General features: G+C 40.1%; 1 protein-coding gene across 3 annotated transcripts in view; it reads left to right on the plus strand.

Moving 5' to 3' along the window:
- LRRC49 (leucine rich repeat containing 49) overlaps positions 1-16,220 on the plus strand; it is a 153,670-nt gene that overhangs the window by 47,429 nt on the left and 90,021 nt on the right. The window lies entirely within an intron of this gene.

A 16,220-nucleotide genomic window follows, 5' to 3' on the forward strand; every position in this document is an offset into this window, starting at 1 on the left:
CCTTTACTCCTTCCCTAATCTTTCCTCCTCTTCCTTCCTCCCAGCCATTCAGTTTGAGCTATGCTTTCTAACTACCCCTCTGTTCTTTAATTTTACTTCACGCCTATTCTTTTGAACCATCTTTTGTAAGAGGCTAAGAACTAAGTATGAGAGTTGAGAGCACATCTCTTCCTGAGCTCAAGGTCTATGCTTCTGACTATTAAGAATCAGTTTAGGGGCACCTGGCTGGCTCAGTAGAGCACTGACTTTTGATCTCAGGTTGGTGAATTTAAGCCCCACGTTGCACAGAGAGCTTACTTAAAATAAATAAATAAACAAAAATGTAAAAAAGGGACCAGTTTAGTTTTTTGTGTGTTTTTTGTTTGCATCTTTTTTTCCCTCGATCCGACCGACCTAAGTGTTAACCCCGTATCTCTAAAGGTTAGAGATTAAATCCAGGTGGCGAACTTTGCCCAGAGGCATTATTTCAAATACCCTTCCTCTGTCTTCTTCTCTTTTGTGGAAAAAATATTGAAATTTTTTGACTTTTCATATCTTTTTCAGTTTATGTTGAATGCTATTCCGGTGACCTTTCTTTCTGTCTTATTGGGGAGGTAGGGTTTCTTTTCAGTTACAGTGGAAGGGAAACTTAATTTTCTTTAATTTCTACCAAAACACCATTAGCAACTATGTTGAGAAGATAGTTTCTCATTCTTACAATGTTCACTGTTTAAGGTGCTAGAAGCCTTTAGATTCCCCCAACTTGTGGTGGAACTCATTCCTTTTGCTTCTTGCCTTGATTATGGGGAGTAATTTAAAGAGAGATATAAGTCTGGGTGGATAGGGGCTATGATGCTCCCAACTTCCCAGGATACTTGAACTTCTGAACTCCTGGCTCTCTTGAGAGTTGGTTTGAATTGCTTCTGTGTAGGGAATTTTCTTCCCAACCTGGAAAGGAGTTTTACCCACTCAGCAAAATAAAGGTATGCCTAATGAGATTAATATCTCTTTCTTTTTACAAAACATTTTTAGATTTATTTCAGCCATGGCAGGTTTTCCATGAGCTGGGAAAAACTAGGCTTGATAATAAACCTATCGGTTCGATACACTACTTTTTTAAGTTGGAGCTCTAGTTGGACCTCTAATTTTCATATCCCCCAAATCAATTCTCTCTTGTGCCTTAAGGAGAAAAATTCCAGAGAAGAGTTCTATCTGTCATATATATAATAAATCCCTTGGTCATTGCCACATTGTTATTAAGGGATATTTGCTTTGTAAGGGCAATTAAAGATAACCAAGACCATATTCCTCCGCCCTCTCTTATCATTTTCTTTTTTTTTTAATTTTTTAACATTTATTTATTTTTGAGAGAGAGAGACACAGAATGTGAGTAGGGCAGGGTCAGAGAGAGGAAGACACAGATTCAGAAACAGGCTCCAGGCTTTGAGCTGTCAACACAGAGCCCGACCCGTGGCTCAAACCCACGAACTGTGAGATCATGACCTGAGCCGAAGTCGGCCACTGTTAGCCAACTGAACCACCCAGGTGCCCCACAATTTTCTTTAAAAAGCATGATTTCCCAAGAAATTGAGTTAGATAGAGGTGAGTCAACAATTTCAGTGCTTTCATTTTCTAATTGTTTTCCTTATGTTTCTACATAGGCGTAGCCCTTCACCTTCCTCTAGTCCTTCCAGCCCATCTGCTTTTGAGGCTCAGTACATTTTATGCTCTGTTTCTATTGACGCCTGGGGTCCAGGAGATGGTATAGAGTAGATTTGATCTGCTGGGGGAAAATCAGAGAGGTACAAGCCTTGAAATAATTTCTCTTAGCTTTACTCAAGACACAAATCTCTCAGATACCTGGGTCATCAGATAATCTGTAGTGATAACTGTAGTATTGTTTCAGGGCCCTGGTGCCCTGCTGTGGTCATGGCATAATAGAGTTGCCTGGGGGCACCTGGGTGGCTCAGTCGGTTGAATGTCCGACTTCGGCTCAGGTCATGATCTGACGTTGTGGGTTCCAGCCCCACATCAGGCTCTGTGCTATCAGCTAGCTCAGAGCCTGGAGCCTGCTTCCGGTTCTGTGTCTCTCTCTCTCTCTGCCCCTGCCCACTCATGCTCTGTCTCTCTCTGTCTCAAAAATAAATAAAACATAAAAAAAAAATTTAGAGTTGCCTGGTTTTACCCTTAGTGGCCCAGGAGTAACAGAGGTCAATAAGAGCGGAAACAGTAGTGTAAAACTGAAAGTCAATACCTTTTAGGACTCCTTCCCGAAAACTCACAGATGATATTCTGTAAATGAAAGTATCCAATTGTCTATTCATTTCAGGGAGACAAAAACGTACTAATTGTTATGTAGTAGGGCTTCCTAGTTTTTGACCAAATTATTGGATTCTTAGAGGTCCATTTGCATAAACTGTTAGGAACCTGGTGGAAATTCAGAAAGTCCCAAAATGTGATGGCATCCTATTGAATTCAGAGAATTCCAACATGGAACAAATAGACCCTTTTTGTTATTTTTCTGCTGCTATTAGAAGTGCATCTAGTGCTACCAGTAGGCACATGATATATTTAGAAGACAACTGACACGTATCCACATCTCTGTAGCTGAATAGTACCAGTGCTTTTGGCTAAAATACTCCCAGGACACCTGGGTGGCTCAGTCAGTTGGGCGTCCAACATCGGCCCAGGTCATGATCTCACCATTTTTGAGTTGGGACCCTACGTTGGGCTCTGTGCTGACAGCTCAGAGCCTGGAGCCTGCTTTGGATTCTGTGTCTTCCTCCCTGTCGCTGTCCTGCCTGCGCTTGTGCTCTCTCTCTCTCAAAAATAAACCTTAAACACATTTTTAAAAAAATATCTCTCTGGAAACCAATTTGACAATAAACTATTAAAAATAATAATAAGTTAAAAAATATCTCTCAAAGCTGAGGAAGACAGAGACACAAATAGGTAACTATTATATAGAGAGTTAAACTTAACTGTGGTGATCTGTGGGAATCTTTGAAAATGGAAAACCAGCCTGAGGATGGGAAGTAAAGAAAGCCTTCCCAGAGGCAGATGCTACCTGGACTCAGCTCTTCGTGAAGAGTGGGCCTTGGTAAAGGGAAGGACGCTTGGACATTCCAGGTGGAGGGCACAGGCTTGGCGAAGTTGATCCAGAGGGCTCAGGGTGGACTCACTAGGTCTGCCCTCACTAGACCTGCAGTGTGACCCTTGCCTACTCATTCTCCCTCTATGCCTGGGTCCCCCTCCAGCCCGCAGAACCCTGGAGGCGCCTGCCAGAGTACTTCCTGATGATCGCCCTGTGTCACATCCGTTGTACCTAATTCATTCTTCAGATACGTTCATTCCATTATTCAGCTCTTCTTCCGAGGTACAGTTTGTCTGGTTGATTTGTTTTGTTTTTCTTGGCTCTCGTATTCTTAATTTCCAAGTAGTGTGATTGTATTTTTTTTCTAATGGGTTATTCTTATTTTATGGATGAGAGAAAATTTTCTTTGATATCTGGAATTTGCTTTTTCCCCCTGGAGTTACTTCTGTATTTGTTTTCCAAACAGAAATGCTTTCTTTCTTTTGTTTCTTCATTTCTATGTTTTTGCGATGCTGGTTCATATTAACAAAGGAGTCTATGGATTTGTTTTGTCAGCAGTGGTTAAAAAAAAGTCACTGTGAGTGAAAATTATGAGTGCAGGATCTCTGTGTGCGGAGGATGTAGGGGAGGGAGGAGGAACAAACGAGAACCCAGTTGGACTCTCGTAGGATGTGCACAAGAAACTTGCCTTCTGGAAATGGGGACTCCTTTTTCATGGTGGCCACCACAATGTACCCGGAACACTGCCTTTCCTCTCTCTTCGTGTTCAGCCCAGGGACAGTTCACAGGTCAGCTACTCTGAGAGGGAGACGCTGGAAAATGATTACCAAAGCCTTCAGTGATTACTGGACACCCGACCCACATCTGCCGCATCTGCCGCCAGCACGCGCTGCCTCTGATCTAGGGAATATTCTGAGGTTCTGCCGGCAACACTTACAATGTAAATGATCCTGTTCGTTTCAGGCCCCTTAGCAAGTTGGGGTTTTACTGATTCCATCTGCTTTCTATCTTCCAGAAATTCCTTAGTGTTCTGGTCTGCTGGCGGAACTCTTCCTGGTTTTCTAGTATTGCTATGGATATTTTCATACTTTTATGTTCATTCATTTCAAAGAGATTTTGAGAGGGTGGAGAGAGGTAAGTGCATGTGCTCAGGCAGCCATTCTCCTAACTGTCTCTTCTTTGAGTGGTTTTTCCCAAATAGGCTACACATAAAAATATCCTTGGAAGCTTTAAAAATACATAGTCACTGGTTCACTGCTGGGCAGTCTTCTCCGGTAGATTTGGAGCGGAGCCAGGGATCTGTAGATGTTTAAGGCTTCTCAGGTGTTCCGGTGTGCCACTCAATGCTAGATTTGGGAACCACTGAGTGATGGCACCCCAAAATGAGAATACATGTTGACTTAGGCATTACACCGCATTCGCTTTGTGAAGAAAAGCTTCATGAACGGAAATATCTGTCAGGGATAAGTAAATATTTGTGACCCACAGGAGGCCATTTATGATCTTTAGCCAAAAACTGTTGTGTCCCTAGTGTTTCATCTCTTCCACCAAGACGGTTGCAGGGCTCTGCTCTTCACTACAAGGTCAAGGTGTAATTGATTCTTCCCTCCACTCTTCTCTCCTTTCATTCTCCAATGTGGAAAGTTTTTACAAGCTTAAAAAAAAAGGAAGAAGGGTTTATAGTTCTAGTGTGTTGATTGCCTAAAAGGGAATGGCTGCTACTGCTTCTAGAACTGAGGGGAATTCAGTATCACGGGGAAAGGTGTCAAACACTGGTGAGGATCAGATATCAGCTTAGGACTCTTGGGCTCGTGTATTCTTTTCTTAAATTATGGTAAAATGCACATAAGTGTACCATCTTAATCACTCATAAGTATACAGCGCAGTAGTGTTACACTCACATTGTTGCAGAGCCAACCTCCAGAACTCTCTTCTTCTGGTAGAACTGAGACTGTGTACCCTCTGAACAATAATTCTCCCCTCCTCCCTCCTTCCGCCCCTGGCAACCATTCTACTTTCTGTCCCCGGGATGTGACGGCCCTAGGTACTTCACACAAGTGGGCTCAGTATTCATGTTTGTGTCTCGCTCTCCTCAGAGTTCATCCATGTTGTGGCATTTGTCAAAGTCCCTTCCTTTCAGTTATTCTTGAGGTACTGTGGAACAGACTCGAAAACTTCCATCCTCCTTGCCTTCCCATAGTGCCCTAGACTCCTATTCCTTTGAACTTCCCTAAACGTAGCTTGTTCCCACTTCCCACTCGGTCTTTGTATTGCCCATGGCTTCCGGCACTGACATTTTTCTACCCCTTCAGTGCCTGAATAACTCCTCCTCACTGGGATTTGAGATTAAATGATACCAAGGGTTCTCAAACTTTAACATGCCTAAGAATCTGGAGAGCCGCTAAAATGCAGCTTTCTGGGACCCATTTTCCATGGATTCTAATTCAGTCGTTTTAGGTGCGGCTCAGGAATTTGTATCTTTAGCAAATGATGCAGCCGAGTTAAAAATACCATTGGTCTGTGTTTTTCCGTCCTTGGGTCAAAACCCATAGAGGGATCCTAAACTCAACTGGGCGGTGGAGGCTGGGAAAATAAAAACGGAATACAAAATATCAGAGTTTGTCACACATTTTCAGGACAAATATTGTTTCATGAAAACTTTCCAGGTTTAATTGTACATGGGTGTGTCTATGCATGAGTTTGTGTGGGTGTATTATTTTATTATAGATATGGGGGCAGGGTTACAATGTAAATATATTTCTCAGTCTGGATTGAGCTTACAGAGTTTGAACAACACTATAGAGTCTTGCTACTTGCTTTCATCATAGCCTCCTGTACTTCTATAATTATTGCATTTCCATAGTTTATTGAACTTTCATTTTAAATTGTTCTCCCTGCTAGACTGTAAACTTGACAAAGGCAGAAGAATATATCTAAAGTGCTCCTACAGTCTCTCAGCATCTACTATGTAAATAATATTACTATTGTGTCAAAAAATTTTCAAGAAGAATTAATTTAATTTAATCCCTCAAGTAGAGATATTCTTCCATGTGGTTTAAGAATTTATTTTGGCGGGTCCGCTTTCATGCCATTGCTAAGTCACTTGGATTATGTTTTAGTTAATGCCTGGACATGTGAGGTTTAAAGGCTTAATTAAGCAATCAAAATTCTCTTGGCTGTTGTTTCTGGCTTCTAGGTCAACCTATTGATTTGTCAGTAAAGATCTTGCCCAGAACTTCTAGAATAGAGAAAAATCTGTAGAAATTAAACCTTCCTGTTAGATGGGTCGTAGCAAGGTTGGGGTCATGGGTGTGGCTGGCCTCAGGGTACAGGCAAGAAGGATTTGCAGTACCTATAGGGCATTTAAAAACAGTAATAAAATTGGGGCACCAGGGTGGCTCAGTTGGTTACACGTCCAGCTCTTGATTTCAGCTCAGGTCATGCTCTTGTGGTGCCTGAGGTTGAGCCCTTGCATCAGGCTCTGCACTGATAGCATGGAACCTGCTTGGGATTCTCTCTCTCTCTCTCTCTCTCTCTCTCTCTCTGCTCCTCCCCTGCTTGCATTCTCTCTCTCAAAATAAATAAACTTGAACAAATGAATAAATGTAAATAAATATCCATAATAAAACTGACTAAAAATAACTTGCTTCTCATTATCAGCACACACCGGAAATACTAAACAACGTATAGTATTATTAATGCTCCCCCTGCCCGTGTGGGCCTCTCATACCCGCTTCCTTCCTCTTACTAAGACAATGTTCTCTTTGTGATGTCACTGAACGTTTTGAGCTAGGTTTCCATTTTTTTTTTTTGAGGAGAGAAGACTATTACAGGTTCTCTAATGATCTCTTTTAATAATTATATATGACCAGAGGTCACCAGACTGCAAGATTTCAGGTGCGCCCTTTCCTTCATTGGGGTTCTCCAGGGTAAGAGTAGCCCCCAGGCTATTTTCAAAATTTATAAAAAATAGTTCATAATTTTGCCTTTATCACGAAATAATTCTTTTTGCCTTTTTTCAACCTATATTTCAGCTTGGTAAGGCACACCATATAAATTATATATCCAGTCAGGGAAACTCAGACTACACTGCAGTTGTCTTTTTTAGTACCAGTTGATGTTTTAAGGAGGAAATGACTTCACTGACCTTCAGAATGTATTGGTGGTTATTTGAACTCAGGTTGTTACATGAAGTGTTCCTATAGTTGAGGCTTTACTCTTGTACTTTCCAGGATTCCAGGTGTTGCTATGTCATTTTGGCTTGAAGAAGGATATTAATTTTTCTGAGTTCTCGTATTCCGCAAACTATTAGAATGGCTTCATTTTTTCCCCTTGTGGCTGAAGTTAACAGATAAGTAACGATAGGCACATCTTACCGAATTAAACAGAAATCAACAGAAAAAAACCAGAAACCAACTATTGACAGATCTTTTCCGACTGCCTTCTAAGAAAAGTTTTAAATTTAAGAAACGACTACATTTGTGCCAAGGAAATGCCATGATCAGTACCCATTTAGCTCTGTCCCTCCTCTTGGAGGTGTTTGCCTAATGGCCTGCACTTGATTCACCTTCCGGCAAACATTTAACTGCATTCTTCTAAATGTGACAGGCATCATCTAAAGAGGACCTGCAAAAACTAGGGGCTTTTTTTTTTTTTATTCATTGCTGTTTTACTTCTCCAAGGTGAGCAAATCCCTTGTACCTTAGCGTCTGATTGTCAACTCAGCTGTAGCTTTTCAGTCCTTTCAGAAAGATAACAGGCAGAGTTCACAACTAATGACAAATCTGTCCCATCCCTTCAGAAAAACACACTTAAGGTAAGAGAACTTTGTTCCGTCATGTTTAGAGTTGATCTAATTATTGGATCTAAACGTGTTTAAAGCATGGAACTTTTACTAAAATTTTACATAATCTACGTACACCTTATTTCAGTATTGCTTTAGTACTGGTGACCTTTCCATTTAGATATCAAAGGTAGAAATTATTCTAAAATACTGTAGGATATAAAAATGTTTAAAGCGGATCGACTTTGTTTTCTCCATCGTCTTTAGGACATTCAGTTTGTTAGATGGCCATGCTATTTTAATACCCTGCATCCTAACATAAAGTCTGATGTGAAGTTTTCTACCCTAGGTGGAGGGTTACACAGTTTAGGTCATTGACTTTCTCTGACTATTGTTTTGTTATAGTCAAAATTACTTTTTCTTTGGGTCAGTTTTAAGCATTTGTTGATCTCATGCTAGACAGATCGGTGACTTCAGGTAGCATATTGGCACCGTGTACCATATACCGTATGATGTACCATATACTCTTGGCGAGTGGCCAGTGGTTTGAACACATTGGAGAGCTTTTTCTCACTTAAGGGAACCAACCTACTGCCCTTCACTCGTCGGCATTGTAAGCTTATCCCCTCAATATTCTATAGGTAAGTGAGCGTCAGAAAACCCATCTTTTTGTAATACATGCCTTATACACCTGTATAGTGTATTTTCTACAGTTATACATTCTATAATTATTTTGCTTTGAGCAGCATTTTAAAATGAACAGAGTATATTTGCTTTATATCTTCCCATTTATTAAACTGCATATAGATTTTACTGCCAAGAGAAAATTATTTCAGTGACCCAAATAGAGATTAAAGACTTCGTTTAGATGTGGTGTCAGGGAGCCCCGAAAACCAGCTGGCCCTCCAGCGGGAGCAGGATCAGAGATTGCGCGGACCCCTGGAAAGGCGAACACGGGGTCTTGCACCCTTACCACAAACGGCAGTGTTCCACCCCCCGCCCCCCAGGGCTTGCAGGTTGTTCTCTTCTTGTGCGTCTTGCTTGAAGAGTCTGTAACTATCAGAACATGTTTTCTGAGCACTGTTTTTACAAGCCTAGTGGTTTGTTGAAGAGCCAGTGTTCATAGGGCCCTGGTGGCAGATAGTAAGGAAGAAAGGAAGAAAGGAAAGGGACAAAGGTACAAGGCAGTAGGGAAATTGGGGGCCCTCTCTATGTTTGTGTTAATTATTCCTTTGCAGTACCTTTGAAGGAGGGAAAGGCAGAAGAAAATCAAGGAGATAGCAGTTCTTTTTTATTATTATTACAGCCTTATGTTATTCTATTTGTATCAGCATCTATAGTCACTTAACACATTAATTCTGTGGTACAAAAATACACACACATGTTGTCATGGGTTTTGTTTATCAGTTATGAAGGAGCCCCACTGGGAGTTTTCCAGATACTCGTATTGTCAGCAAGGTTCGATTTTCATTAGTGTAGAGGTGATATTTGTGTATATGTGTATGTGAGTCATTCTCAGAGGAAGAATTCTTGAAATCAGATTAAACCAAGGCCCCGTGAGCAAGCTGTTCATACACCTCGCCTCAGCCTGGGCTCTCACCTACACAGTTGAGAGGCTGATAGCTATTTGGGGAAGTGGATTAACACTTTTATTTTCTTAAGATTTCTCTATGCAATCTCTACCCCCACCACGGGGCTTGAACTTACAACCCCGAGATCAAGACTCACATGGTCTTCCATCTGGGTGTTTCCTTGAATTAACATTTTTAAAAACATTGACCAAAGGCCCTTTGTTAATGTGATGAATGTAAAAATTGCAGGAAAAAATTTGGTGCATGTTACTAAGGGGAATTTTGAGTCTTAAAATTGCTTATGATATTGGGTGGTTGTTTCTAGGTTCAGAAACAAGTGTAGTAAATTGAGACCAACATGTATTTTATGATTTCCTTCTTTTTTTTCTACAAATGCAGGGAAATACAAAGTGTATTCAGAGACAAAATTAAGGTATAAATAGATTAAATCCAAAATGCATTTAGAAATAAACTTAATATATGTGAATAACTTCCGTTAGTGCTATTCCTTGTACTTGTACTTGTATACTGTAGAGATTACTTCCAAAAGGGGTTTGAAATAGTTTATAATAAGAATCTCGACTTCAGTGAACATCAACATTTAAAACAAAGGTAAATTAACACATATTGAAAGAAATGAACACATTGGTCAGTTTATTTCAAGAAAACTAAACAAGCTCAAAATTAGTTACACCAGAACCCCAAATGTACACTTCTATCTGGAGGAACTTCTCTTAATCCTTATCATCCAGTCTACAGTCCAAACAAGGAGAATTGTTTCCTTTTCCTGATCCCTTGACAGCATCTCTCACTACACTGAACTGTCTGTCTGTATGTCCAATTAGGCCACGTTTCACTTCTCGTAGTAGTGGTCACATTACGTACATTGTAGGCACGTACTCATTATTGTTTTCATTAATGAACAGATAAAACCAAAGTATGAAGCTGATGTTTTTCAATATTCTCAGATAATTCTTAACAGCCCTATTCAATATGCTACTTAGTGTCTGGGGATTCAGTTGGTGGCTACTTCATCATGGCTGTCCCCTGGTATATAAACTGCTAAAAAGTAAATTTAAAAAGTCTATTTACAATTATATTGTGCTAGAATAGGATTATGAGTAATACCTGTCACGAGATCTTCCAGCCCAAAGGCTGCCTTCAGTGCTTGAAGATTCCTGTGAGATACTTTTTAAAAATTCGAGTAGATTCAAAGTTGCTTCTTTAAGAAAAACTGAGACTTCTCTGGAGGTAGTTTTTAAATCATCTGGTGCAAAAATAAGATACCCATTATATGAGCAAAAATATGTATCTGATTTTCACATATATGTGAAATATAGTTAGAAATATATATGTGAAATATATATGGAATATATAGAAATATATAAGATTTGCATAGAAACATATTAAATAGATATGATATAAATGGAATATATAAATATATCATTGTTATTAATCTTGGAGCTTGTATAGGAGCTGCTTTCACATCTGTAGCTCTACTCCTCTAGAGAAGGAAAGAGAGAGTAAGAGGAGGAGATGGGGAGGGAGAAAGAAAGAAAAAGAAGGCTCCTTGCCTTCTTTTGGAATGTAAACAGATTTTTTTATCCTTTGAAATGTAAACACATAGCTTTGGGATGTAAATTTCTTTATCATTCCAAAGTTTCTATCTACCCAATCACACAAAGCCCAGGTGCCGATATTCTTTTCTCAGAAAGCCTTGACCATACAGAAACAGGAATGTTTTCACATTGTTTCTGGGTGTCGGATAGCTCTACATCGAAAGCATAGCCTTCCTGGGGCCTCAACTGTATGACCTGAGTGTTCCCTGAGGTCTTTCCACTGTGTCTGGTTGGAACCCCGGTGTCTCCCAGCTCTGCGTGGCCTACAGGTCAGTACTCTTCGTCTCACAGTCCCTCAGTAGGTGTATTTCATAAGCCTTCCCAGAGCCTTGCCCTGTGCTGGTGCATCCTAATATGCAGCCAAATACTTAAAAGACCCCTATGCAGATTTCTAGAGTTTTTGTGTATACAGCTCCCCCTTCTCCCTGCAAATCCCGGCAACCTCTGGCCTCTCACCCAGTGAGATCTTTATTCTCTTTTCTACTCTACTTCCCTGTGCTGTGATCTGGAAAGGGCCTCTAGGCAGAAAGCCAAGGTGAATGTGGCTTTCTTGTGTTTCTCTTCTCCAAGGATCACAGCCTTGTGCTGTCTGATGTTGAGTGTTTGCTTCATTTATTTTGTCCAGTTTCATAGCTGTTTACGTTGGAGAGTAGTCTCATACCATCACTGCCAAATTGCAAGTTCTTTCTATCAGACTTTCAAAGTATCATGTTATATATCATCTATTCCATCCATCTGTCTGGTATTTAATAAGATATGAATTCCGGGGGTGCCGGGTGGCTCAGTCGGTTAAGTGTCCAGCTCTTGATCTCAACTCAGGTCTTGATTTCAGGGTCATGAGTTCAAGCCCTTCATTGGGCTGTGCTCTGGGCATGAAAGCCTACTTAAAAAAAAAGGACATGAATCCCCTTGATATTAACATTACAGTGTACCTATAGCCAGGAACCAATGATATAATCTAAACATGAAGGAACAGGTATTCAGTTTCTCTGAAAAGACTTCCTGGTATTTAAAATGAACAGTTTAGAAATGGGCTAAAAATAGATTCTTCAGACTCTCTAAACTCCACTCCAGTATCATGTTATTCGTTCAGAAAACTCTTTGCTCCTCTTTATTACTTTATCTTCTGATAGACATGGTTTCAAAAACTGGTTTAACAGATTGTAATCTTTACTGAAGAAACTGAGAAAAGAACTAATTAAATCAGAAAACTGACTGGTGAAAGATATGAATGAGCACAGATTTTATTACAGGTCAAAGTGGAAAGGGAACACTATAGATGTATGATTAAATTATTGGGGTACTTTTTCGTACGCACACATAATAAATATGTCTACATTTAGCCATTCTCAAGTCTGTGTCTGAGATTCTTTTCAAAAGAAGAATATTTGTGATGGAAAAATACATCTAATCTAAAAGCTATGCTAAATTAGAAATAAATTTTTAGGGATTGTATATTTGTATGAAGCTGCTGACTTTCGACGTTTGAAGGGCTGATTGATAATCACACTCTTTCTCTTCTGCTGTAAGTTTTGAACCAATTGAAAGATGCAGGAATCAGACAAATGGAGTACAAAAGAGCAGAACGTAATTTAGAGACACGCCTACAGTCAGGCGTCCTAATACACCTGTCCTAAATTGGATACCTGACTCTGTCACTCGCAGAGGAATTGGAAAACAGGAGCTACCTCTCTGGGAGGGTTGGTGCTGAAGAGAACACCCCCATCCTGGAGCCTGGGTGGCCTGAAAGAAAAGTACAAGAACCCACAATTATTCTGTATGCACTTTTGGGAATTTACCTTTTAGGAAGCATGTGTGTGCCTGTGTGTGTGTGCATAGATTATTAAATGGACTGAATTAGTTCCTTTTTCCATATTAGCGTTTATAATTAAAGATGACTTTTATGAAGGGCTGAAGTGTAATTTGGTCAGGAAGGAAAATTATTGCCTGACCTTGAAAGGCAGTGGGTTTCTAATCAAGCCTTGGTGAAAACAGGAGGGTATTAAACCCTTTAAGAAAGCTTGTTTACATCCAAAACCGGGCATTAGGAGTTGAGATTCTCTATAAATAAGAAGGATACTTCTGGATTCTTGCCTTGAAGGAAGTGCATCAGTTAGGCTTGTTTGTCCTGGGCACATAAAAAGGTGTCACAGTGACTTAAGATGCCTGAAAGGCTAGTTCAGACTGCCAGCTAATCTCTGAGAATTGTTTTTGGTAAAACTCCCTTCTTATGGCTTAAAAAGAAATTAACAATGTTACTTGTAGACCCCATGTTAGAGACTATAGTTTTGGGGTTAGGTATCTCCCAGAAAGCACTGAGCAAATCTGTAAGATTAATAATATTTTTTGCTAGTTCCTTTGATCTTGTCTTTGAGGCTTGCTTTTCTGTACTTACCAGGTATCGCCCTTGTAATTCTCCACAATGGGGAGTGATGAGGTCACGTGATGCTCGTTTTTCATAGCTGCATAGATTCAGGATCGAGGACTATCTTCAGGATACCCAGAGGATGGTAGCTAGAAACTGATCCTTCTTTTCCTTTACCATTTCCTTAAAATAACTTCTCCCTTTCTTTCATCTAGGAATTTAAAATTGTCGCCCAGTTGCTTGTTGAAGAACATGGATTATGTATTTCTAAATGTAAAACTCCAAATAAGGCAGTATGGGGAGCAACAGAAGGCACATACATGGGGGCTGTTTTCTGAGTGTCTGTGTGATCTAATGACAGAGCACACAAAGGAGCGAATGATAGGAATCTAAAACAAACAAAGCTTACAAGGCATAGAAAAGCCAGTAGGCCCGGAGTCACTGTTGGTCAGCTTTGCAGCTCTGGTATAAAGAGCGATTATTCCCTGGTAACTCTGACAGGAAGTTTCTGAAGGGCCTTGATGTTCAGAATTAAGACTCTGGACTAGCAGCACCAGCATTACCGGGGAGCTTATTAGAAATCCAGACTCTCAAACCCTATGCTAGGCCTCCTGGATCAGAATTGTGATTTTTAGTAGATCCCCAGGTGAGTCTACTGTTCATTTCCGCCTGGGAAGCACTATTGCAGAGGGTTCCGATGGCGCTAATTTAGGTCAGATGCCCTGTCGGAACTACTCATTCTGGCCAGAGGCATATAGGGCACACTGAACGCTCAAGCCTGGGACATATGTTCCCCACCCCCTGGGACAATGGGGGTGGGATCAGTGTGTGGACTGCGTTTACTACATAACAGAGGTGTTCTGTTGCTAGGCGGAGGGAAGCTGAGCGGGAAGATAATAATAATAGCCAATTGACTTATTTCCTCTTTCATGCCTGTGCTCACATTAGCATTAGGGCTAACCGCTTGACCGTTGGGCTGTTTCATCCCATTGTGTGTGTGCACGTGCGTGCGCATGTGTTCCCCAACCCCCCCAACCTCACCTCACAGTGCCATCTGTCTGCTTGACCTAGATATCAGAGATGTTTTATTCTTCCACGACATGGCTCTTCTATCCCTTCTCAAACACCTATTAACACTTTAAGGATAAACACACACACACTTGTGTGTCAGGCTGACTTCACTTCTTGCACTCGGCACGCATGTGCACCTCCCTCACTGCCTTTCATTCTACCACTAGGGCGTTAATCTATGGAGTCCTGCCTTTTCAAGCTGTAAACTGTTAAAATGCATTTGTATTTACTAGAGGGAGTCTTACTTCTACCCCTAAGGAATTAAACTCCTCAGTGACTACTCTTCAGGAAAATTTTACATACAGTGTAGAGAAGGTTATAATCATTTACTGTTATTCATTTTGATGCTCAAATTTCCTCCAGATTTTGTCCAGCTGACTCCTGTTGTGTTTTGACGTGTCCTCATCATTGTTTGTACTCTTCCTTACTTTTTGGCACAACAAGGTGCTCCAGTCTCGTCTTCTGCGGTTCTGGTTCTGGAACCAAGCCGGAGTGTCGTTTCCTTTTCCTGGCAAATGGTATTTAGAAAGCAAGATTTGAATGCTAAGTATGTTCATGGTTGCTGGGGTATCATTGCTTCTAGGCTTTCTCAATGGGCAGTATTAGGATATGTGCTTGCATATGTGTGAGTGTATTATTACATCTCTAGTTATCTGTCTATGTATATTAAAAACTGTGGCTTCATACTGCCACCTTCCGTGAATTCAGTCATGAAACTTGCAGTTACAGTCTACTATCACCAGGTTTATTTTAGCCATCCGCCATCACCCCCTTTCCATATTTATAATTCCTTTCTCTGACACCGACTCCCACTATATATATTATTTGCTTGATATTTGAACATAGGGAAAGTAGCTGCTAACCCATATTTCTGTGGGAGGAAAAAGACTACTAACCAGGGTTCAGTATTTACTGACATTGTTTTGTCTTTAACCTAAAGGTATACAATGAAAGAACTGTGTTCAGAAGTTGCTTGGGTTAGTTTTCCACCAGTTTTCTAGGTGATTATGTTATTCATTTGACGTACCAGAAAAATTTGTTTTTGTTTATATTCTGATTTTGTTGTTGTTGTTATTTTCCTCCTTAACTCTGCTATAATTTGATATGTGTATTTTTCAGTCTGTGTAACAATAACATGGTTCTGAAACTCGAAACTATGCAGAAAGGTATCACCCAGAGATCTACTGCTTTTTCCTTCTTTCTACCCCACACCCTACCCCACTCCTTCCATGCTGTGTGCACCCACCCCTAGAGGAAACCAATTTTGTAAGCTTCTGGTTTTATCTTTCTTATGTTTTTTGTTTGTTTGTTTATTTTGTTTTTTGCACAAATCAGCAGATACATAAGTTCTAGCGAGAAGTTTCCACTTTTTCCCTTTTTTTTTTTTTTTACTACTTATATGCTTTAATGTTTGCAGGAGAGCCCTGTTTGGAGGTAAAATCTAATTGTTTTTCAAATGTCTATTCAGTTGTGCCAGAGCGATTTATTTATTTTCTTTTTTATTTATTTATTTTTTTACACAATTTATTTTCTTTAACATATGCAATTATTTTCCATCATTTACAATACAGTAGTTACAATGACACTCCAAACAGAAAAGCAAAGTAAAAAATCAAACCCCCAACTTCTATTTCATGTAATTAGACTTATACAGAAATTAGAAGGTTAAGTAACCACTAGTTAATCACCTAATTTCACAGCTATCTGAAGTGGCAATCGTTATGTAGCAGCTTATCTA

Source organism: Suricata suricatta, chromosome 9 (genome assembly GCF_006229205.1).
Source record: "Suricata suricatta isolate VVHF042 chromosome 9, meerkat_22Aug2017_6uvM2_HiC, whole genome shotgun sequence".
Classification (NCBI taxonomy): domain Eukaryota; kingdom Metazoa; phylum Chordata; class Mammalia; order Carnivora; family Herpestidae; genus Suricata; species Suricata suricatta.